The following is a 26061-nucleotide window of genomic DNA, read 5'->3' as shown; positions in this document are numbered from 1 at the left end:
TTGTAGATCTTTGTATTTGATGATTTTTTCTATTTCTATTTCTTTTTCTTCTATTCTGCTATCCCCTGGTATTGCTATGTCGATTATTTTGACTTGTTTTTCTTTTTTCTCGACTACAGTTATATCTGGTGTATTGTGTGGCAGATGTTTGTCTGTTTGTAGTCGGAAGTCCCATAATATTTTTACATCTTCATTTTCTTCAACTTTTTCAATGTTATGGTCCCACCAATTTTTGGCTACAGGTAGCTTGTATTTTTTGCAGATGTTCCAGTGTATCATCCCTGCTACTTTGTCATGCCTTTGTTTGTAGTCAGTCTGTGCGATCTTTTTACAACAGCTGATTAGGTGGTCCACTGTTTCATCTGCTTCTTTACAAAGGCGGCACTTGCTGTTTGTGGTTGATTTTTCGACTTTTGGTCTTCTTGCATTTGTTCTTAGTGCCTGTTCTTGTGCAGCCAGTATTAAACCCTCTGTTTCTTTCTTCAAGTTGCCATTCTTAAACCATTGCCAGGTCTTGGTGATGTCTGATTTTCCACTTATATTGTGCAAATATTGACCATGCAGTGGCTTATTTTTTCCATTTTTCTGCTCGGTTCTTGACTTGTTCTTTCTTGTAGACCTGCTTTCTTTCATTGGTGTTGAATAGTTTCGCATTATTGACCATTTGAAGTGCATCTTCTTCACTGTCCTTTATATATTCTTCAAGGCCTCTTTTCTGCTCCTCTACTGTTTGGTGGACTTGCAGTATTCCTCTTCCACCTGAGCTGTGAGGGAGGTATAGCCTATCGACATCACTGCGGGGGTGCAGAGCATGATTGATGGTCATGATTTTCCTAGTCTTACGATCTAGCGTCTCTAGCTCTGCCTGGGTCCAGTCTATTATTCCTGCAGTGTTGTTGTTGTTATTATTATTTAAAGCTGGGGGTCCATGTTAATGTTAGGATAGGATGACTTTGAATCACCATTATTTCTTATTTTGGAAATATACACAATCAGTAAAAACTTTTGAAAAATAATTAAAAATCAACCACTGCCTTGAAATTTGGGTGTTAGGTGGCACCCATGGGGACCTACCCACCACCCAAATTTGGTGCCTCTAGGTCCTATATAAGTGTTCCGAGTTAACCTGAATCTGAATCAAATCATATCAAATCCAAATTGAATCTGGCATGATTTGGTGGGGACAGATTTGGACACAAAACAAATCAGGGGTGATTCAATTCAGGCACAAATTGGATCAAAAAATTTAATTTTTGCACACCCCATGGTCACTAGAAAACAATTAGAAACCAACATATAAAGTATGAATATTTATGATTTTTAAATTTGGCTGTTTCATTTAAATAAGAAAAATATTTTTAAAGAAAAATGGTTGCCAACACTTGAAGTGTTACCATCTGGTATATTTATACCAAACATTAGTATTACTTTTTAGTAATAAGTTTTAATAAGCTTGTTGATCATCAGTTAATTGTCTATAAACCCTTTCTGCAACAAACTTAAGAGTATGTGATTTACCCTAGACCTAATCTTATCCCTAGAATTTAGGCCACATTTTAATGTCTACCACTTCATTATCTAAAGAGTTAGATATCCTGGTTCCTTATATCAAATGTTTCTTTAAGTTTGTCTGCTCAGAGTGTTCTTAACAAAGGGTTTGATAGCTTTGTTAGCAAAGAGAGCCAGCTCACTCAACAGAGTCAGCTCACATTTCTGGATATATGTCCTGTTAGAGTTAACTGTTTTCCCTAATAATCCCTTTGACTCACGTAATAAAATGAAGAAACTTGGCACTTCCAGCTTTTTCAAATTCATCACCTAATGAAAGATGACAGGAGATGCACCATAGCCTCCAAGAGGCCTCTACTGGCAGTCTTTTTTACATATTGCAGCAACACGGCAGCTGTCAGCTTTGTTTTGTAATGCTATAATTACTAGTACTGAAATCCTAAACATTTTATTGGAAGAATCAAATACTTTAGAAATAACTGGTAAATGTTATATATTAGGCACTATAAAACAAATGCTAAATAAAAGACTAGTTCCTTATCTTGAAATAATAAATAAAGCCTTATTAATAACAGTGAAAATTTACTCATTCAAGTTGTTCTTCCATGGCCACAGGAATGAAGACAAAGGGGCTGGGACAGGAAGAGCAGGGAGAATACATCATGACTTGGTTATGTAATTGCAAAGGCCTTTAAGTATACCATAAGAGTCTTGGCTTTAAAGTAAATATGACAATAACAATGTAATTTGGCCTTTTCTAATAAAACAAAACAAAACAAAATAAATATCAGCTGCAGAGCAACAGTGAAACTTTTCTGCAGGAGAAATTAGCAGCTGATGAGGCCCGGGACAAGATTGGCACTATGTCAGAGGGAAATATTAAAAAACCCTCTCCACTCCTACTGCAGTTGATATTGAAGCTGAAGCTTCATTCTCACAAGATGAAGGTGATGGTGGTTAGCAGAAGAGCTGATTGGAATTTCAGCCTGTTCTGAATGGGAAAGGAGCAGGCTCACAGCTTGATGGGGATCATCCTGGATCTGGTGCTAGTCTTGGGGAATTGGGAGTGCCTTTGCACAGCTTGACTGGTGTGCCAGCTCTATCATCTCCTCAAGAAGCCTTCTGGTCTCTGTCATTCATGCCTTAATCATGTCACATTTGAATTATTGCAATATGCTCTATGTGGGGCTGCCCTTGAAAAGTATTCTGGAATGCAGGAGCCCGATTGATTTCTGGAGTTGTTCACAGTGCACATATTACCCCTATCTTGAAGACTCTGCATGGGCTTTCTGGGTACAATTCAAGGTGCTGGTTATCTTTAAAGCCCTAAGCAACTTTGGCCCCAGGTACCTTAAGGATCTCCTGCTCCCAGCTGAATCTACCACATGATTAGGTCAACACGATTAGCTGTTCCACATGCCAACACCTGCTAAAGCTCATTTGTCAAGCATGAGGGACAGGATCTTCTTGGTGATTGCCCCCAGGCTGTGAACTCGCTCTCGGATAGATCTGCAAAATACTCTTGTCCCATTAATTTCAATAAAATTGCTTATGAGTAGCTTAGTGTGTATGTGAGCCAGTGCTTGGAGTAGCCCATCTCCCTAACTGTAATACTTAAATGTGTGTTTTTATGTATATATGTTATGCAAACAGAATTAAGTGCTACTGTTATGAAACAGGCTACTCCAGCCATTAGCTGGTTTACATTCAGATTAAGTCACTCATAATCAGTCTTATTAAAATTAATAGAGCAAGTATACTTGTCCTATTAATTTCAATGTGAGTACTCATGAGCAACTCAGTCTGGATGTCAAAAAGCCAGTGACTTGAGTAGCCTGTCCCATAATTGTAACTATATGCATGTGCGCATGTGCACAGATGCACACACACACAATCTCTATGGGTACCTGAGCAGAAATTTGGTGACAGAAGGAGTACACGTTTTAAAAGGTTGAGAACAGTGATCCCTCTAACAGGGATTCCCAGATGTTGTTGACAACTCCCACAATCCCCAAGTAAAAGCTAGTGCACCTGGGAATGCTGGGAGTTGTAGTCAACAGATTCTGGGAATCCCTGTTAGAGGGAACACTGTTCTCAAGTATATGAGATTCTAACTGGTGGATCTCTATGTTAAACGAAGCAGAACAGCTAATATAGCAGTCTGACTCTTAAATAAAACTGTATTTCCTATTTAGAACTTTTAAATATTTTCTATTTAGAACAGAAGTATTTTTCAAATATTGACCAAGTTCTTTAGCAAACTTTCATATTCTACACACAACATTTTTCTTGTGTGTATAGAATATTAAAAATAAACAGTAGGTCATTTTTCAGCTTGGTGCTTGGAAATGTACAGTTAGGGAGATAGGATGTGATTTGGAGTAAAAAGTTATCTTGGTAACGTTTTGAGTATCTTTTATGAATTCCAAGTTCTTTGGCTTCTGTGTAAAAAACTAAAAATAAACTATATAGAAAGATATATAGAAAAATATTTATCTGTCAAATGACAGTATTTACTGAGCAATTAAAGCAAACATTGCTTGAAGCACACAGCAGACATTTTATATTAAGGGATGTGATTGAATGCTATCAATGATGATATGCACCCAACAACTGGTTACTTAGTATACCAGTTCAAATAGTTGAATGATGTATTTAGTTGTAACAGGATTTGTATGTCTGGGCACTGCCTATGGCTCACAGATTATCCCTGAGACCATCTCTGTGCTCAGAGTCTTTGTGTGATGGTGACAGAGATACTTTCTTGGGTCCCATCGAGGTAGGAAGGGGCCTATGGAAGGTAGTTTGCCAAGAGTCCTCTGAACACTTGTTATTATGCTTAATTGAGTGCCTTTCATAACATACGAGTGACTAATAGTTCTGATGGTGTCCTGACCAATTGTAGGAAAATTCTTGTCTGAGGGCATTATGCTAAACACACCTTGCAAAGGTAAGCAACAGGGACAAAGCACAGGATGAGCCCTTGTGCTATTCAAAACTAAGGAGTGGACTCCTTCTTGGACAAAAGCTAGGGAAGGTCTGAAAGGACCCATGAAGGGAGAGGCAAAATGAACACATTAGAGTTTATATCTTGTGTCTTTTCAGAATATGTGGGGGTAGCTAAAAACTAAACAAGCTAGCTTCCCATGGCCCTGAGTCAGCCATTAACATGCTTGTTAGCAAAGGAGATGACCTGATACTTACTTATCACTCCTTCCTGAGAAGGTGCTATCTTGACTTGCCCACATAGGGAGAATATTTGGCTTATTCTTTAAAGAAAAGCTCTACATCTACTCCAGCTTCCCACCTAAGAGTAATCAGGGGGGTTGACAGTGTGGGGAGGTCCTCCTGTGGTCCTACATTTTGATCTTGACCTAAGAGTTCTTTCTCCCAGGCTATGTGCCCTTTTAGTCAGCTACAGATGAAGTAAAGTGAGGATATCATGGTCCTGTGAGATCCAAAGTGCAAAACAATGGTAACTATAGGCTTGTAGTTCTACACATAGAGGGGTGCTCTTCGGGGGATCCACCAAACAGGCTCTCTTGGTAACAGCATCTATCTAATGGGGATGAAAACTTGAACATACAGGTGAAACTCGGAAAATTAGAATATCGTGCAAAAGTCCATTAATTTCAGTAATGCAAATTAAAAGGTGAAACTGATATATGAGACAGACGCATTACATGCAAAGCGAGATAAGTCAAGCCTTAATTTGTTATAATTGTGATGATCATGGCGTACAGCTCATGAAAACCCCAAATCCACAATCTCAGAAAATTAGAATATTACATGGAACCAAGAAGACAAGGATTGAAGAATAGAACAATATCGGACCTCTGAAAAGTATAAGCATGCATATGTATTCAGTACTTGGTTTGGGCCCCTTTTGCAGCAATTACTGCCTCAATTGGACGTGGCATGGATGCTATCAGCCTGTGGCACTGATGAGGTATTATGGAAGACCAGGATGCTTCATTAGCGGCCTTCAGCAATTCTGCATTGTTTGGTCTCATGTCTCTCATCCTTCTCTTGGCAATGCCCCATAGATTCTCTATGGGGTCAGGTCAGGCGAGTTTGCTGGCCAATCAAGCACAGTACACTGTATACTTTTCAGAGGTCCGATATTGTTCTGTTCTTCAATCCTTGTCTTCTTGGTTCCATGTAATATTCTAATTTTCTGGGATTGTGGATTTGGGGTTTTCATGAGCTGTACGCCATGATCATCACAATTATAACAAATTAAGGCTTGACTTATCCCGCTTTGCATGTAATGCGTCTGTCTCATATATCAGTTTCACCTTTTAATTTGCATTACTGAAATCAATGGACTTTTGCACGATATTCTAATTTTCCGAGTTTCACCTGTAATAACATAAAAACAGCCCTGCTGGATCAGGCCCAAGGCCCATCTAGTCCAGCATCCTGTTTCACACAATGGCCCACCAGATGCCGCTGGAAGCATACAGGCAGGAGTTGAGGGCGTGCCCTCCCTCCTGCTGTTACTTCCCTGCAACTGGTACTCAGAGGAATCCTGCCTTTGAAGCTGGAGGTGGCCTATAGCCCTCTGACTAGTAGCCATTGATAGACTGCTCCTCCATGAAGTTATCCAAACCCCTCTTAAAGCCATCCAGGCTGTTGGCTGTCACCACATCTTGTGGCAGAGGATTCCACAAGTTGATTATGCATTGTGTGAAAAAAGTACTTCTGTTTGTTGGTCCTAAATTTCCTGGCAATCAATTTCATAGGATGACCCCAGGTTCTAGTGTTATGTGAGAGGGAGAAGAATTTCTCTCTATCCACTTTCTCCACACCATGCATGATTTTATAGATCTCTATCATGTCTCCCTACAGTTATCTTTTTTCTAAACTAAAAAGCCCCTGGTGTTGTAGCCTTGCCTCATAAGAAAGGAGCTCTAGGCACCTGATCATGTTGGTTGTCCTCTTCTGCACCTTTTCTAGTTCTACAATGTCCTTTTTTAGATGTATTGACCAGAATTGTATGCAGTACTCCAGGTGTGGCCTCGCCATAGTTTTGCATAAGGGCATTATAATATTAACAGTTTTATTCTCAATCCTCTTCCTAATGATGCCTAGCATGGAATTGGCCTTTTTCACAACTGCCGCACATTGGCACTTTCAATGAGCTGTCCACCACGACCCCAAGATCCCTCTCCTGGTCAGTTACCAACAGCTCAGATCCCATCAGCATATACTTGAAGTTGGGGTTTTTTGTCCCAATGTGCATCACTTTACTCTTATGGTCACCTTGCATTTCTTTTGCCAGAGTTTGTGTTCCTTTCTGTTCCCTTCATTTGGACAGACCTTCCAATTTCGGAAGGAAGTCTTCTTCCCTTTTATGGCTTCCTTGACGGTACCCATTAGCCAATGCTGGCATCCTCCTGGACTTAGTGGTACCTTTCCTCCTTTTGGGTATACAATCTAACTGGGCTTCTAGTATTGTGGTTTTGAGTAAACTCCATGCATTCTGGAGTGAAGTGACTTTCCTGATTTTCCCTTTCAGCTTTCTCTTCACCATACTCCTCATTTTGGAGAAGTTTCCTCTTCTGAAATTCAACATGTCTGAGTCAGACTTCCTTGGTGATTCTCTCCCTGCATGTATGCTGAATTTGATCGCACTATGGTCACTGTTCCCTAAAGGGTTGATGACACTGACATCACACACACCAGGTCCTGGGTGCCACTCTGGTCCAAGGTCACCTTATCTCTGGTTGGTTCCAAGACCAACTGTTCCAGGGTACAGTCTAGGAATGGTATCAGTCTAAACAGTCACAAGATTGACTCATCCAAGGCAAGGCAAGATAGAAACTGGAATTACAAGATTTAATATTCAGACACTATAGGATAGTTCACACAATCAGTAATTGGGTAGGACAAGTGTCCTATCCATTTTTGAGAGATGTGCGCACTACTGTTTGGTGATAAAGTGCGAGTAAAAAGCAAGATAGGAGACAGGGAAAGTGATACTGTGAGGCTTGCACTGAGTAGGAGGGCTTTTTCTCCTGCTAGGATTTGTGATTATTTAGCAAAGCACCAAAGAAGCTACCTACTCCAGTTACAGAGTAGAGTGCTGAGTTTAGTAGTTGCAGTTAAAACACACACATGGAGATTGTTGTACAATCTAAACTAAATAGATTTATTGGTGAAGTACATTTGAGATATGGAAGACCTAGTCCTATCTATCAGCTACATAATGGATAGGTAGGGAGAGAGAGATTTTTCCATCTGCTTTCTAAGAGGAAAGGAAGATGACTGACTCACTCCAGGAAGTACCTGAGGAGTCAAGGCAGGGGTCAAGGAAGAGGCAAGCAGGGAGAGGTAAGGAGTTCCTCACTAACTTCCTCTACTCTCAATGCCCCTAGTAGTCATTAGGATATTCAGTGCAAAAGGTCGAGGCACTGGAACTCCATCTCCAACATCTCATACCTATCACTTCCCTCACTTTCTACCTTGTTTTTTACTAGCACATATTTTTGCAAAATAGGGAGTGTGCACAACTCCTAAACTTGGGTAGCTCACTTGTCCTACTCAGTTACTGATTGTGTGACTAGTCTTATGTTGTACGTGTGTATAGATATCATTGGTTCAGTTTCAAAGTGAACCTGGATTACAGGCCTCCTCAAATTCAGGGTACAGATATGTATTATTATATGTGTGCAGTGTGAATAATTGTATGTGCATAAAGCTATCTCTATCTATTATACTCAGATAGTATGTTCATTGAATATAATAGGCTGGTTCAGACATCACACAGAACCTTAGTTTAGGATTTGCTTCTTGTGATATCTGTGAACCCTGAGAAAGTGCAGTCTCCCCTCCCACATCGGAATCAGACCCTTGGTCCATCTAGCTCAGTACTGTCTACACAGACTGGCAGCAGCTTCTTCAAGGTTGCAGGCAGGAATCTCTCTCAGCCCCATCTTGGAGATGCCAGGGAGGGAACTTGGAACCTTCTGCTCTTCCCAGAACAGCTCCATATCCTAAGGGAGATATCTTACAGTGCTCACACATTAAGTCTCCCATTCATATGCAACCAGGGTGGTACCCTGCTTAGCTAAGGGGACAAGTCATGCTTGCTACCACAAGACCAGCAAAATAAAGAGAAAGCAGATAGAAATAAGTATTTCATCTGTCATCGTTCACATCCATCTCAGCTCTAGATAAAATAAATCAAGGTCAGTCATAATGTCTGAACCCACTGCTTTTTGTTTATTCTATCCTACTTCAAATAAATTGAGACCTGTTACCTTGAGTACAGATCTCAATTTATTTGAAGTAAGTAGGTTAAAATAAACTGAGATCAGTGGGTTCAAATGTCATGAACAATCTTGGTTTATTTTAACATGTTTTGGATGCTTGCATAAGGTTGACAGGGCGATTGTGTGCTTCCACGGCTCAGAGATGTTTCACAGAGCCTGGATTTAACTGAGGTTCTGAGAGACATCTAAACCAAACCAATGTGTGAATAGGACTGATTTCAAAATCAAATGCTGTCAAAATAAAATGTGGAAGGCAGTCACAAAAGCTGAGTATTGAGCAAACTAGGCAAGTTTGCAGTTGAACTGGAGAAGCACAATTTGAGTTTAGACGCAGCATCAACCTGGACAGGGATAGCAGAATCGTCTTTCATAAGTGGCTCACGGCAATCTAAACAAATGGGGAGATAAATTGTGCAGTGCTTTCATCTGCCTGTTTTAGAAAGTCCCTCATAACACCACCCAGCTTTTGGAAGCAGGGATTCAACACACCATCAGTGGGCCCAATGCAGCATTTGGTTCCAGGACCCCTCACAAACTGACTCAAGCAAAATAAAGAGAAAGCAGATAGAAATAAGTATTTCATCTGTCAGCTTTCCATTTTAGTATAATCAGTCGTCCTCTGCTCTCAGTCTGCATTCAGCTATTATTCTTTCTGCTCCCATAATAAGGCTATTTGTATGCTGAGCATTTGTCTCTACAGCAACTCACCATCATATTGCGATGTACTGCCGTTATTTTGAGATTAGGGTCCAAATCAACATCTTTATAGTTTATCCTTCAGTCTTATACCATACCTTTACTTGGAATTATGTAAATCCCTAGAGTCATCAAAACCATTTGAAATAAAATCAATATGGTTTGTTTTCTCTAGCAAGCTGTCTGATCACCTATAGCTACATAATTATTCATGCTTTCTGTCAATGGTTCTTAGGTGCTGCAAGGCATTCTGAACATCTGCAAAAAAAGTTTAAATGATTTAACCTATCAGTTGAAGCACAACTACAAAAGCAACAATTTTCCCTGAGACAATTTTTTAAAACATGCAGACACACAAACTTTGAACTACTCCAGTTCAATGTTACAAGAAATTGGTTAAAGAAGACTGCAGTGGTGGATTAACAGAGAGGCAGAGTAGGCATTTGCCTACGGTGGCAAAATCTGAGGAGCAGAAAATTTTGCCCCTCCTCAAATTTTGCTGCCCCTCTCTCTGGGCAGTGACAGCTGCAGCAAGGGTGGAGTAAGCGAGGAGAAAGTCCCACCTCCGCTTTTACCCTATATAAAAAAGGCAAACCTTTTTTGTTTAAGGTAAAAGGGCAGCAAAAGTCTTTTTGCCTATGGGTGGCAAAAAGTTTAATCCACCCCTGGAAGACTGGAACTTCAGTAGTTTTCAAACACTTTGGAAATAGACTAAATTATACTGGATATCAATGGATTTAAGCAGACCTAGATGATTATTTGAATAATAGTTTTATTTTTAAGAAACCAAAGAAATATAAGTAGAACTGAAACACATTGTATTATATCAATGAGAAAGGCTTAGCAGACCTGGATGATTCTTAAAGCAAAGTACCCTAATATTTAAAAAAATCAAATATTATCAATCATAATAAAATGAAAAAAATTGTTCTGCGCCTTGCAGTATTTCACTTTTGCCTTACTTCAGTATCAGTATTTGTGAGGTCAGTTGCTTTAATCTCCTGAGACTTCAAGGTTTATACTTCTAAAGATCTTAAGGTGAGACTTCAATAATTTGTAATATGAACATTATTGAAGCATTCAATAAGAAGCTAAAATTTGATTTGATTTTAAAATTTGTTTTGTAGTCCAAAACACACTTCTCTATTAAACAAAGTTTAATAGAGAAATCTGAAAACAGACATTTTGCTTTCCCCCCTAAAGACTTGGAGCAAGGTTTGCCTAATAATGATGGCCATTTTAGCAGAGAGAAATGCACTTATCATATCTACAACCATACTTTATTTGCATGTAATGGCATGATATATGATTCTACCACATATAAATATGCATACCCAATTGTAAAGCACACCACTATTAATATGTGATTGAAGAGCACCAGTAACCAACCTTTACGTATATTGTGTTTTCACTGCTATCTTATGCAATCAGATGTGTACCACATGGTAACACACATGGTAAGTACAGAAGTCTCTCTCACACATGCTCAGAGAGAGAAACAAAGAGAATCAGAAACAGTGTTGGTGCTGCCCAGAGGTCTCTGATATGAGACAGGAACTTTTTGCCACATCTCAAGGTGCATTATATTCCCTTGTGGGTTTCATGTCATCAAGGGTGGGACTTTCCTGCCTTTCCACTTTGTCTTGCTCACAGTGGGAAGAGCATGAGGTGTCATATGGAAATAATCTGTGAGAGGTGGATTATCTAAATCTGGCCAAAAAACTCCGTATGAAAATATTTTCTAATATTTCAGAAACGTAAGCTTAAGTACCAACTATTTAGGTTGCTAGGGTTTGTTTGCTTTTTGAAAAATAGCTGTTATCAATTTCCTTTGTTATGAAACCTGCTCTCGTTAAAATAGTAATTTGTCATCAAAAAAGCTGCAACTATTTTGTTTATATTTTTCTTTAGAATCTGCATACCATTGTGTGACTAACAGGCAACCATTTATCCAAAGGTTATGGTAAGTTTCCAGTTTTTTCCCCCCATAGCCTTGATATAATTGTTTGTGTTCATTCAGTACAGTTGTTATTGTTGATATTTACCTGTAAAACCACTTAGAAAATAACTGGAAAGGTGTTGGCTCTGCCCAGATGAATTTATACAATTAAATATGCGTATCTACGATTGCTCTAGCATTCAAATTTAAAATCCTATTAAAATATGCATTTTGTGATATAATACATTGTCTAAATATAGGAGGTATGAACAACAATACCTAAACACAGAGGATTCATAGACTCAATACAACAGTTTCCTCTCTACCTCCTGCTTATGTGCATGCACAGGCAGTGCTAGAGGCCTTTAGGCTGAATGGAGATCTGTTTTATCCTTCATAGCTCTGCGTGTGCATGGGTGAATGTGCAGGTCATGCAAAGTGCCACTAGAGTGAATTGGACACATACCTCCACCCTTCCTTCTTGTTGTCTCAGTACAATTACTTGTGCTCTGGAGCAAGAGTAACTTGCACTGAACAGAGGGGTAAGGTTGGGTGAAGTATTGGAGGTGCACATGGACCTAAGATTTCCTCTAACAACCAATCATGCTGCCTGTTACTACACCTGTAGGCAAGAAGGAGTGGAAATAGAACACCATTGAACCTCCTGGGATCTTCCATTTGTCAGTAGTACGACCACAGTGGATTCGATCAGGTTTCTATTACAGATATTAATTTCATTTTATTTGCAAAAAATTAACATTCTCTTCACTAAATGTGTGTACACAATTATGTATTGTTATTTTGTTATTTTACAAAGTGTATATATATAGAGAGAGCGAGAGAGAGCGAGAGAGAGAGAGAGAGCGAGCTAGGTTATGCATTACTTCAATTCTTGTCACTTTAAACGAAAACACAAATAATGGCTTCTTAGGGCATGTTGGTATTTGCATTAAACCATGGTTTGGGTGGTTAAGTATTATCCAAAACCCAGTACTTAACAAACATGCTGAACCCTCACTGAAATGTTTTAAAAATAGCAAAGAGACTTGTGGCAAAGACTAACACATTTATGGTAACATAAGCTTTTGTAGACTAGTTTTTTTTTATCAGATGTATGGAGTGTAATACACACACACACACACACACACACACGTGCTGCCTTTACCCCCAAAGACCCCAAGGTGATTTTACAAGTATAATAAATATCATAAAGACATGCAAGGTACTAAAATGTACACTCCTCAGGCCTCTGGTGTTTCCATCTGCGGCTGGTCTGCTATTCTAATCACTTCTCCTTTTAATGATTTATGGTAATCATAAGGGAGAAAGGTGAATAGTATGCAATTCCTGGCTGTTCCTGGGGTGGCTGATGAACGCTCTTGGGGAGATGATGATGGAAAATGTAATACCTGAGTCAATAAGTCACAGATAGCGCTCACATTGTGTCCAGATGATTCCAGCCAGGATCATTCATGCTGCCTTGTCTTTAGTCTTCCCTTTGGCTCTGCCTTCTAGGCAGAAGTTCCCACTGAGAACCTCTGTTGCAAAGGAGTGGGGCTGGAGCAGCAGGAGTTTTCTCACCCTGTGATGGAGGCAGATCTTCCGTTGCTGGGTATAAAATGGTGGGGTGTATGTGTCACAGGACAATCAAATGACAGGAAATGCAAGAAGTCTAGTCTAGTGATCAACTTATTACACAAGATAAGCACAATAACAATTGACAATAGCAGAAATATCATGTTGAAAAGTAAGCTAATTACTGAACTCCCAATTATTCATAATGGTTATTACTATAATAGTGGTTACCTGCACTGCACAATTTTGTCAGAGACAAAAAAGTCCCTGACCCCAGCTGAACCTAGTGGGGTCTTTACAGTGGCCATGGAGGCACTTCAGGAACTGTGTGGTTATGTTGGTAGAGTGTCCTCCGTGTGGTACTCTGCTTGGTTTCTGAAATACCAGTATATCTCTGAAACTCACCTCCCTTGAGGCAAAACAAACACAATATGAATGAACTGGTCACTATATTAATGGGCTTTCAACCTAATCTGCTGAGGGTACCAAACTGATATTAAACAGTAAAGTCATCCACACAACCAAAATCCCTGGTGGCTAGGGAGGAGTGAGGGGAAGGCAGGATTACACCTACTTTCCCACACATGACCTTCTCTTCTCACTGCACCGCTTTGCTGTGCACCCATGGGACATGACCAAGGACCAGGGTGGAAGGGCATGCTTGCTCCCTTCTACCTCAGAAGTAGCTCAGGGGAAAACCTTGGCCTACAGTGGGACAGTGCCAGGATTGGGTGCGATCCTGGCACTCCACATGAGCGCTGTGCAAGCCTGGGAAGGGTTGCTCATGTGAACTCATGTGTATCTGGTTATTGTCATTACTGGACTAGGAAAGGCTGAAGGGCCAGAGCTAAAGAGTAACAACTAGGGATGTGCACAAATCTATTTTTTCAATTCAATTTGTACCCAAATCAAATCACCCCTAATTTGTTTTGGGTCAGAATCTGGCCACCATCACCCCAGATTCAGTTTGGATCTGAATTAATCTGAATCTGAATTTATTTGGGCCAAAAAAGGGGTTCCAGGTGCAAAAGAGTGGGCTGGGTGGTAGTGCCCAATGGGTGGAAGCTACCGCCCAAATTTCAAAGAAATTGGGCAAAGGAGTGGTTTTTAACAAATATCTGAGGTTTGTGCATCTTTTAAGTTTTTTTTCTATAGGGAGTGATGGGGATTTCAGCATCCCCATAACTCCACATAGGGGGCACCAGGGTGGCTCAGAGTGGGTTGTGGTGTAGTGCACATGGTGTGCCAACCACCCCCAAAACCACCAGCCCATGTGGTACTGGATTTTGTTGTTATTTTCAATTTTTGAGGTTTTTTGAGAGTGGATTCTTTGATGCAAAATGATAGTTGATTCTCTGGTAATTCATCATTTTGCACCAAAGATGATAAATGAACAAAGATGAACAAAGATGTTCATTCATCATCTTTGGTGCAAGATGATGAATGGACTAAGAATCTATTATCATTGTTGATCTTTGTTCATTCATGTGTTTATTTGTGGGGGACTCTATCACCCACCACAACCCACACTGGGCCACCCTGATTGCCCCCCCCGTTATTTTTTTATTTATTTGATCAAATTTGTACACTGCCCCAAACTTTCATCTCTCGGCGGTTAACAATAGCCTAAAACCAGTTAAAAACATATACAAAAAACTTTAAAACAATTTAACAATTTAAAAATAAACCAGAGATTAAAACTCAAAAATTTAGGAAGCTGAGAAAGCTTGGGCGAAAAGATGGGTATTCAGGTGTCTTTTGAAAATTGCCAGAGATGGAGAGGATCGTATTTCAGCAGGGAGCGCATTCCACAATCTCAGGGCAGCGACCGAGAAGGCCCATTTCTGTGTAGCCACCAAACGAGTTGGCAGTAACTGGAGACGGACCTCCTCAGATGACCTCAATGGGCGGTGGGGTTCATCGCGAAGGAGACACTGGGGCTATTCTGACAATTGGGAAAAATCGGGCTAGGAAAGCCTAGCCTGATTTTTCCCGATCGTAAGAAGCACTGGGCTTGCGCAGGGCATGCTGGAGCTTGTGGGGGCTGATTGGCCCCCACTCCCCCCAACCCCCACCGGCTCTGTCACGCAGCCAGTAATCATGTGGGCGGCCGATACAGCCGCCCAGGGCCCCTACAGAGATCGTCTGTGGGGAGAGTGGGCTTAGCCCGCTCTCCCCGCAGTTTTACCAAAAGCGGGTCTCACAGATCGTGAGACCCCCCTCACTCTCTTAGATACCCAGGGCCTAAGCCGTGTAGGGCTTTATAGGTTATAATTAGCACTTTGTGTTATGGCTGCTCTCCATTATTCCCTATCAGAAGAAGCTTAAAGACCAAAGATTTGTTTAAAATCATTCTTTTGCCCATTTTTTAAAAATTTGGGTGGTAGCTTCCACCCACTGAGCACTACCACCCAACCCACCATGGCCACAAAATGGAGGACCAAATCCCCAACCTTTTTGGGTCCGAATCTGGGTGATTTGTTTTATACCCAGATCTGGGCAATTGAGCCCAGGGGTGATTTATTCTGCCTACAAATCGCCCAAATCAGCTAGATTCGGGTACAAATCATTTTGTACCAAAATCGATTTGCACATCCCTGCAAATAACCCCTAGGAACATAGGAAGCTTCCATATATTGAGTCAGACCATAGGTCCATCTAGCTCAGGATTGTCTACACGGACTGGCAGCAGCTTCTCCAAGGTTGCAGGCAGAAATCTCTCTCAGCCCTGTCTTGGAGATGCTGCCAGGGAGGGAACTTGGAACCTTCTCTTCCCAGAGCGGCTCCATCCCCTAAGGGGAATATCTTACAGTGCTCACACATCAATTCCCCCATTCATATGCAACCAGGGTGGACCCTGCTTAGTTAAGGGGCAAGTCATGCTTGCTACCACAAGACCAGCTCACCTCTTTGCCTTATTTATTTGACAACTGTTGGATGCCTGCGTGGCTATCCTTAGCATACAACAGGCACTCTTGGAAAGGATCAGGAAGTCTTCTGTGCTAAGCTTAGACATCACTGAGGCTATTCTCATGAGCAGTGCCTGACAGCTGCCCCAAAATGGGGGAAAGTGTGTCCTGGACAGGACAAGCACTTTCCCCTGAAATTATGAGACCTCCCGGCCAATCCAGGACTGTTGGCAACATTAAGCCTAATTCAGGCTAGGCTGCCCAGCCTGAGTTGGGCTGCTCGTGTAGAGTGCCAGGATCCCTCTTTTAGTAAGCTGACATATACGTTCATTCTGAAAGTTGCAGGGCACATTCTGCAAACTTACACAACTCGTTTTATTCTTAGTTGTAAGAGATGAAGGGCAGATTCATACTTCAAGAGCAACTGAATTTTTAATTTGTCCATTACAGTTCTCCTGATAATGCATATAATGTTTGAAAGGGAGGCCTAGGTCTGTAAAAACACATGGTGAGTACATTCTTAGATGTCTCAGCCATTAAAGCAATCCAGCATATAGCCAGCAGCATATGTTCCTGTGTGACATGATGTACACTTCCTATTTGAACATTATAGTTCCAGTATATATACTGGAAGATATACAGTGGGCAAGGGAAAGCTCATTTGCCACATAAAGTGTGAATCAGTCCTTACCATCTGTGAATAGAACTGGATTAAACACAACCATTGTTCTTTATTGTGCTGAATTCATGGACTGCTGCAATGTCATTCATCCTCTTTCCTTTCCTGGTATAATGAATTTGTGCCAGAGTGTCAGTCAGGAATAGTAACTCTATATATGCAAGTTGCTGACCTCTTTCTCCAAAGCTTGCAGACAGTAAACAGCTTTTCCTGGATGACAGGATAAAGATTGCTGGGAGGAGGGGAAAGGCCAAGGTTTTAGGGCCAGCCATGATCTTTTAATCTTCTTCTCTGGTTCACTTTAAGTTCAGTCAGTCACTGAAAATTTCACATGAGATCAGGGTAATTAATGGACTTATTTAGTAAAATTCCTTGATGTAATTTCCAGCTGCTCATAAAAGACTACAGGATAAAACAACCAATCACATCATTTCCATCAGCAGTGTGAGGCAGCGCGCTCATCTCAAATAAGAAAACGATTCATTCAGAAATTTATGGAGAAAATAAAGTTAGAGTGGCTAGATGGAAGAAGTTTATTTGGCTTCTTTAATATGGCAATAGGGATGTGCAAAACCATTCCACGGTCCAGCGGTTCGGTCCGAAGGTTTGGGGGTTTGGGACCGGAACCGCTGGACAGGTTCGCAAATTTATTTATTTATTTTTAATTAAAGCTAAATACCTTTAGCTCCTTAGGGGGGCTTGCTGTAGGCTGGGAGAGGTCTGTGAGGGGTCCGTCTCCCCCCACTGGCCTCCCTCATCACTTCTGCAGCTGGGTAAATGTAGTATTTTTGGCCCTTTGGGGCCTCTGTAAAGGCAAGCAGTGGCCATTTTGGCCACCACCACGCATGTGCAAATTCCCTCTGTGAGGCCGTAGGTGCGGGAATCGGGATGCATCACCCTGGCCCCCAGAACTCCCACAATGCACTGCATGGATTCATGGTGCATTGTGGGGATACCCCCAGTGAAAGGTGGGCACCTGTCAATGTTGCAGCGTTGCCTTAAAGCAGCTGGCAATGCACATGATTAGGAAAACGGGGCTAAGGGAGAACTCACTCCCTTAACCTCATTTAGGAGGTGGGCTCCCTAGGTGGGTTTGCCACCGAAGTGCCACTGGGATCAAGCACAATTCAGGCAGTTGTCACGCACAGCCAAGCCCAAGCCTGGCTTTATTAGCTGGTCTTGGCTGCACATGACAACAACCTCACTGAGTCTCAGCTGGAGCAAAGGAGTAAGGTAATAAAATCAGGAGGCAAAAGGAGGTAGAGCAAGCAATGGTAGCTGAGCTCAGTAGTGAAGAACAAAAATAGTTTTCCATATGGGACAAAAACAAACTTTGGATAGAAAATTGGAGTTCCATTGCATAGAACAGGGGTTCTCAATCTTGTTGGACTACAGTTCCCATCACCATCCCTTGCCACAATGGCCAAAGGCCATGATAAAAGTTGTTGTTCATCCAGGGACCCAAGATTGGGAACCCTCGGGCATGGAAGAGCCTTTCATAACCTAGAACTCTCCTGTTTTCTGTGTCCTGTTGTCTTGTGGTAGGTCTCTGCCTACCACAACCCAAACTTCAGTTGAGTAGTTCTCAGCTGATTAAGCTTCTGTAGCAGGTCTATCTGGAGGAATAAAATTAGTTTTCCTCTAAATAATTTTCATTAGGCATACAAAAAAGTTGGCATTCTGTCCCCGACCCCACCCCAATGCAGATCATTATAGGATGAGACAGGCGATGGACTGTAATGCTGCCAGCTTAATTCATGCTTGTCTCCTTTGTTTCTCATTATACCAAGGATGGAGTGCAAAACCAAATAAACCTTACAGGCTATTATTCAGTCTGAGACTGAAGGGATAATTAGTTTTATCTTGCCGTTTGTCTTTAATAGTTTTTAAAGGAAGAATAATTTCAACTAAAAAGGTATTAGGTGCTTGGCAAAGAAAATGCTTTGTTTTGGTTTGGTTTTTGCTCAAAGGCAATTCTAAACCAGAGAATTGGATTTTTGCATAGTCAGATCACAATAGTTGACGGTTTTGTGCTGCCTCTTCTCACTACATTTCACAAATAATGACACCAAGGACACAATTCACAGCTGATTCATTCCAACAGAATATCATTGGCTGAGATCCAATATAAAGACATCTCTATGTAAAAGAGGATTGTAGTCACAGCTGGAGATTTTGTGGAAGTTTCCACTGCAGGTGCCCAGAGTGTGGAAGAGGCAAGCTGGATTATCATATGAAAGTGGCTTGCTTCTTCACCAATGGGGGACATTGCAACAGAAAATTCAAAGAAGCTTCCTGCTGTTTGTTCATAATTCATCAAATTTCCATTCCACGTTGGGGTTTTGTTTTGTTTTTTGCTTCTGGATATCAGGGGTGCAGATGCCACCCTATACATTGAGGAGTTTCCTTCCTCATTTTACTGAATTCCCCTTAATAATCCTAATAACCCATATCTCCCCCTCCAGCAAAAGTGCATTTCCTCCCCTCCTCCACCATCCAAAGTTTAAGTGAGGAGTAGCTTCTCAAACTTCTTCTCTCTGCACCCTTGCTGGGCATTAACTTTTAATTTGACTACTGTACACTGAATTATGTATGGGTTGTACTCTAATCAGCTAGTATCAAGCTAAAAGGAAAAACCTGATGAGTTCCAGAGAATAGTTGCTTCTTTTTCTGTCTCCAGATTTTCAGAGACGTTTTTCAGACAAAGAGGCAGAAATTTCAGACTTTGATGCACATTGTAAAAGGGAACCAATATGAGTTTTATTGAGAGGATAATGTATTCATAGAGAGAAAAATGAGCCAAATAGAGCTATTCTAAATTGATAGGGGTGTCATAAAGCAGGTCAGAAGACCAACAAAGAATCAGATTCAGTAAGAGTAGTCTAGTGATGACTTTGGCACATGTATTCTTCATCAATGAAGTTTTCTCACAGTGGGCAGGGAGGGTGGTGGGAAAGGCTGCAGAAGTCCACTTTCCCCGCAGACAATCTCCAAGGCCCGTCTGAGTGCACATATCGTGCACCCAGATCGTGCAGCCAGATGGTCTGCTGCTCCCCAGGCAGCATGGAGGTGCAGGTGTCCGGACGCATCATTCCAGCCCCCGGAAATCCTACAGTGCACAATGTGAATGTGCAGTGCATTGTGGGAATCCCTCTGGTGACAGCTGGGAGCCTGCTCCTGTGTGTGAATGCACCGGAGCTTGCACACGAGCAGTTAGCCAGAGTTAAAGGTGCACTTGCTCGCACCCTTAACCTTGGCTATCTGGCAGTAAGCTCTGATATTACAAAACTGTAGCAAAAATTTTTTATATTGCCATTAGGTTAAGGTCTCGATTATGTGCTTAACTGTGGGAGCTGTTTATGCTTTTTAAACTTTTGTTAAAATGAATGACTGTATTTTGTTTTATTGTGTTTTAGTATTGTTGTATTGGGTATGTTTGTTACTTCTATTTTTGCTGGCCAGTGGCTGTAATAAAATTGATGATGGGTGGGTTTGCTGCCAAGGTGCGGCCGGGATTCACACGGATCCTGGTGTTTCTCATGGGCAGCCAAGCCCGGTCTTGGCTGCTCATGAGAACAGCCTCAATATTTACTAATAGCAAACCCCTAACCTTGATTTTTTTTTTTGCGTCGGAGAGAAGAATGTAACTCTGTAGATATTGTAGAACATTTCTGATTTTGAACATTTTCATCAAATTTCATGCCTGTGGACAGAAATCTAGATGATTTTGGATTTCAGCAAATGGAAATATATTTACCTAAAATTGAGGAAATGGTTTGCAGCCATTTGTTAAATATCAACCAACCAACCAACCAATCTTTATTATGGTCTTAGACCGTAACGAAATAAGAATCTACAAGAATAGTAGGATATTTTAAAAAATTAGAGATATGCCCTCCAAAGCTGGATAAACTATTATTTTTCATGAATGAATACCAACTTTTGCATTTAGATGACGAAGACAATATTTATATACTGCTTTTTAACAGAAGTTCCTAGAGTGGTTTATACAGATAAATAAGGACTCACAATATAAAAAGAAACATGAGAGACACCAGCAACAGCCATTGGAGTGATGCTGTGCTGGGGCTGGATAGGACCAGTTGCTCTCCTCCTGCTCAGTAAAGAGAATCACTACTTATAAAAGGTGCCTCTTTGATCAATTAGCGGGGGCCCATTGAATATAAATCTCCATGATGATCAGTTTTTGTGAAGTTTGATTGCTCCCTGTTGTATTCTATCTAGTTATCTTTTGTGTTTTGTTGTTTGGATGTTTGTCCCAGTGGGGATCCTGTGGGGAGTGTGTGAGGTGGAGTGAGAAAGAAAAAGGAGGGGAAGGGGAAGGAGGAAAAAAATGAATTGTTTCTCAATAAAGTCTTAGTTAAATCAGCATAATATTTATTTGTGTTGACAAGGGAAGCATAATAAGGGAAGCAGTTATTAAATATTTGGCGATGAGATTGTGAAAGCTTGTGAAAGATCCTGCATCTTCCTTTCATTGCACTACTGGGCCTTAGGGGTGTGCAATTCAGATTTTCGGTGATTCGGTTTGGGACCTGAACCGAATCACCCCTGTTCTGTTTTGTGCCCGAATATGGGCCACCCAAATCACCCTTGATTCGGTTCGGATTCGGATTTAATCCGAATCTGAATCTGAATCGATTCGGGGGGAAAGGGGACCCAGGGGCAAAATATTGGGGTGGGGTGGTAGTGCCTATTGGGTGGAGGCTACCACCCCAATTTCAGGGGGATTGGGCAGAGGGCTGATTTTTTGGGAATTTTTGAAGTTTTGGTGTCTTTGGGGCAGATTGGGGGCAGAAAGTGGATCTGCCCCAAAAGAGTGGGGTGGGCTGGTAGATAGTGCCTAATGGGTGGAGGCTACCACCCATCCCCAATTTCACCCGTCCCCTCAGAAGTTTTTCTGAAGGGATGTTATTCCCTTATTTTCTGAGGTGTGAATTCTCATTCTATGATAGCAAATGAAATTTTTTTCAATTAAACAACTCTCATGACCCCACTTTCACTTTTTCACACTCTCATTTACTAAGAATTTGATGAATGGATCAATCTAGCACACTGCACCTTATGAAGAAAAATCTCAGAAATTCACCAAAATTCAGCCCTCTGCACAATCACTCTGAAATTGGGGATGGGTGGTAGCCTCCACCCATTAGGCAGTATCTACCAGCCCACCCCACTATTTTGGGGCAGATCCACTTTCTGCCCCCAATCTGCCCCAAAGACACCAAAACTTCAAAAATTCCCAAAAAATCAGCCCTCTGCCCAATCCCCCTGAAATTGGGGTGGTAGCCTCCACCCATTAGGCACTACCACCCCACCCCACTCTTTTGGGGCAGATCCACTTTCTGCCCCAAACTGCCCCAAAGTCACTAAAACTTCAAAAATTCCCAAAAAATCAGCCCTTTGTCCAATCCCCCTGAAATTGGGGTGGTAGCCTCCATGCATTGGGAACTACCACCCCACCCCACTCTTCTGCCCTGTGCCCCACTTTCTGCCCCAATCTGCCCCAAAGACACGAAAACTTCAGAAATTCCGCAAAAATCAGCCCTTTTCCCCAATCCCCCTGAAATTGGGGTGGTAGCCTGCACCCATTAGGCACTACCACCCCACCCACTCTTTTTGCCCAGATCCCATGCTATGCCCCCGAACTGCCCTAAAGTCACGAAAACTTCAAAAATTCCCCAAAAATCGGTCATGAGCCGAATCACCCGAATTTTTCAGCCCCGAAATTCGGGTGATTTGGCTCGGCCCCGAAAAATATCGGGGGGCATCGGGGGTGATTCGGTTCAGCCCCGAATCACCCAAAATTGCTCGTTTCGGGCACAAATTGATCTGTGCCCGAAATTTTTTGCACATCCCTACTGGGCCTATATTTCTGAACTTCTGAATTCTACTTTTGCTGATGATGATTGTTTCTCCAGTTTCCTCATCTGCACAACTCCTGAAGGTATTTTTTGTCTTATCAGTCCTGGACACTGTTGTTCACTGGATGCCCACTGTAGCATAGTTCATATACCACCATCACCTTTTTTTTCTTGTCCACCCCAGGAGAACTTGCTCTTCCTTGGAGAAAAATGGAGGTCCTATTTCTGCAATTACCTCCTGAACATAAAGAGCCCTGATTTTACTCCAGCAAAGCAGAAGGCTAGATTGCTTCACTGCCTGGGCCCTGAAGGCCAAATAATATATAATCATTTGCCCTTTCTTACCAACTTGGAAAGGGATGCAATCCCTTATGAAGCTGCTCTTCAAGGCTTAGATGATCATTTCAACCCTACTTTGAATGTGATTGATGAACATTACAAGTTCTATTCTAGATCTCAATTGCCTGGTGAATCTTTGATCAATATGTCATATCACTTCATGCCTTAAGTGTAACCTATGAGTTTGCCAACTTAAATCAGGGATCAGATTATTATGAAAACAAACTGCTCCAATGTGGAAAAAAATGCTATTGGAAGTGAAACTAACCTTGGGTAAAGTAATGGAGATGTCTAAGAGGGTGGAAAATGCTCTTCACTGTGCCAAATTGCTCTCTTTGGTACCCCCAAACTAACTTTCTAAAATCCAGGGTGTTTAGTCTAAATCCTTCCAAGCCTGATCTTCTCATATGGCACTACTCCAGATAGTGGAAGCACAGGTAAGGAAGAGCTACCAATGCTACCTATGTGGATGCTCTGCCCATGAAGTTGATTTTGCTCACTGCTCTGAATGTAAGGTCACTTGGAACAGTGCGGAAAAGGGGACTCTTTCCTAAGGTTTGCAAGCTTACTGTCCTATCCACTTTGATACTAATTCTCTATATGATAAGGATAAGACAGATGAACCACTTCCTGACAGTGTGAAAGAATCAGAGCCTGCTTCTCCACATTGCCAAGTAAACCTTAATGGCCATAAAGTGTAGCTCATGGCTGATTCTGGTTCTCTGTACACTATCGTTTCTAATCTACTTTACAAGAAACTCCTTACTGCATCAGATCTGCACCTGCACCTGCAGCTTTCAGACATCCACTCATGGGGATATAGCGTTCCCCTATTACCATAAATGGTTACTTCACAGTCGTCTGGGAATACAAAGGAAGTACAGCAGAAGGGAAAGTGTACATGTCACAAAAAAGGAGTCTTGATATTGGGCTGGAAATATCAGATAGTTTAAGATCCAAATATCACGGAACCTATATTACAGATGATGGAGCGTTCATATACTGATATGCTTGGATGGTTTTCTTGGATGGTTTTACTGATACTCCTGGCACTGCCTTACATTTAAAACATAAAAGTTGGATGAAGGCAAATATAATACATGTACAATACAAAGTGAAGAATGAAGAATCTACCCATAGCATTGTGCCAACCACTTAAAGAGGAACTTTTAGGACTACAACATGCTGACATCATAGAGCCTGTTGATTCATCAGAAGGAGTCTCTCCCATTGTTCTTGAACGGAAGTCAAATGGTAAACTTCAAATGTGCATAGATATACAAGATGTGAACTCTAACATGATAGCAGATTGTCATCCATTACCCAGTATCAGTGAAACTTTGGACTTCTCTTTGGCCTATCATCAAAAGTTCTTGTACATAAACAGCTTTCATTATCCCAGAGGGCCTTTTCCAATTCAAAAGACTTCCCTTTGATTTTTTATTTATTTATTTTTATTTATTTATTTATTACATTTGTACACTGCCCCAAACCTTCGTCTCTGGGTGGTTTACCATAGTATAAAACAAGTTAAAATATATACAAAAACTTAAAACAATTTAACAACTTAAAAATCAGCGATGAATTAAAACCTTAAAAATTTAAAGAACAGAAAAAGCTTGAGTGAAGAGGTGGGTTTTCAAATGCTTTCTTTGTTTTTTAAAATTTTTATTGGTTTTTACAATATCTTAACAATTCCATTACATCTAATTAAGTAAATATTGACTTCCCGCTCACCAATCAGCACGATTCATTAACTATACAAGTCAACCAATGCTATAGTAATTCAAAACATATATCCTACACACTGCAAACTCGATTTTACTCTACCCAACCTGCTATTATTACTAAATTTCAAACCCTGCTGAAAAGTCGATATTAGAAAAATAGTTCTTTAAGTATAGTAAGAATGGTTTCCAATCTTCTTTAAAACATTCCAAGTTTTCATCCCTTGTCAATACTGTAAGTTTTGCCATCTCAGCATATTCCAAAATTTTTATCAACCAATCTTCTTTTGAGGGCAATTCATTGTCCTTCCATTTCTGCGCATATACTATTCTGGCCGCTGTGGTTGCATACATTAAAAATATTAAGTTTCTTTTGGAAAACTCTCCTTGCGTTATTCCCAGCAGGAAGGATTCTGGTCTCTTAGGAAATGTCATTTTAAAAATTTTCTTCAACTCATTTGCCTTCCCTCAAGACCACCACATATGAAAAAAAGTTCCTTCACAATGTCCACATTTCCAACATTTGTTTGGAACATTTTTATACATTAATGCTAATTTTTTGGGTGTCAAATACCACCTGTACATCATCTTGTAATAATTTTCTTTTAAAGTATAACATGCAGTGAACTTTAAATCCATTTTCCATAATTTTTCCCAAGCTGCCATATCTATATTATGACCCACATCTTGAGCCCATTTTATCATAGTCATTTTAACCACTTCATCTCTTGTCTCCTCCAAAAGCAACAGCTTATACACCTTAGAAACTAATTTTTCATCATTTTCACACAGCTCCTTCTCAAATCTCGATATTTGATCCTCAAATCCAACTTTAAGATGGTACTGAAACCAGTTACTAACCAAATTTTGTACTTCAATTAGGTTTTTTAATTTACAGCCCTGTTCTTGGAAACATAACAAATCCCTGTAGGTACCCCATTCAGGTTGCATATTTACCTCTTTACATGCTAAAGCTTCAATCGGGGACAGCCATAATGGAGTTTTAGATTCCAACCATTTTTTATATTTTACGCACACTCTCATTAGACTCCTTCTTACATAATGATTAAAAAAATCTTTATGCACTTTACTTTTATCGTACCACAGATATGAATGCCATCCAAACCTATCTAAATCTATTACACCATGTATGAAAAGAATGGATATCTTACCCAGAACCTTTTCAGATCATAATGCAATTTGCTTTACATGGAAGAAGAAGGGAACAGTTTCCTTTCGCTGGAGACTGAATGAATACTTGCTGAAAAAAAGCGGAAGTTGTGGAGAAAGCCAAAAGGAAGTTAAAGGATTATTTTGAACTGAATTTAAACCAAGGAATGGACAATAAGATAGTTTGGGATGCAGGAAAAGCGGTTATGAGAGGTTTTTTAATACAACAAAATGCATACTTTAAAAAACAAGGGGGATTGAAAAAAGAGGGATTATTGATGGAGATTTCTAAAAAAGAAAGAGAACTTCTATGGGCTAAGGACAAAAAGAAGATTACTCAAGTCATTAAAGTGCTT

The 26061-nt window shown here is 40.8% G+C and overlaps 1 protein-coding gene across 2 annotated transcripts in view; it reads left to right on the top strand.

Moving 5' to 3' along the window:
- The window catches only part of ATP2B2 (ATPase plasma membrane Ca2+ transporting 2), a 697462-nt gene that overhangs the window by 188869 nt on the left and 482532 nt on the right, over positions 1 to 26061 (top strand). The window contains exon 2 of one of the 2 annotated variants that reach the window (XM_053294618.1): positions 11394 to 11445. The exons of the other annotated variant lie outside the window; for it this stretch is intronic. The gene's annotated coding sequence lies outside the window, so the exon portion shown is untranslated. The remainder of the gene's footprint in view (positions 1 to 11393; positions 11446 to 26061) is intronic. 2 annotated transcript variants of the gene reach the window in all.

The sequence above is a fragment of the Hemicordylus capensis genome, chromosome 2, assembly GCF_027244095.1.
Source record: "Hemicordylus capensis ecotype Gifberg chromosome 2, rHemCap1.1.pri, whole genome shotgun sequence".
Taxonomy (NCBI): Eukaryota; Metazoa; Chordata; class Lepidosauria; order Squamata; family Cordylidae; genus Hemicordylus; species Hemicordylus capensis.
The sequence above is the reverse complement of the archived record's forward strand: the minus strand, read 5'-3'. Positions and strand labels throughout refer to the sequence as shown.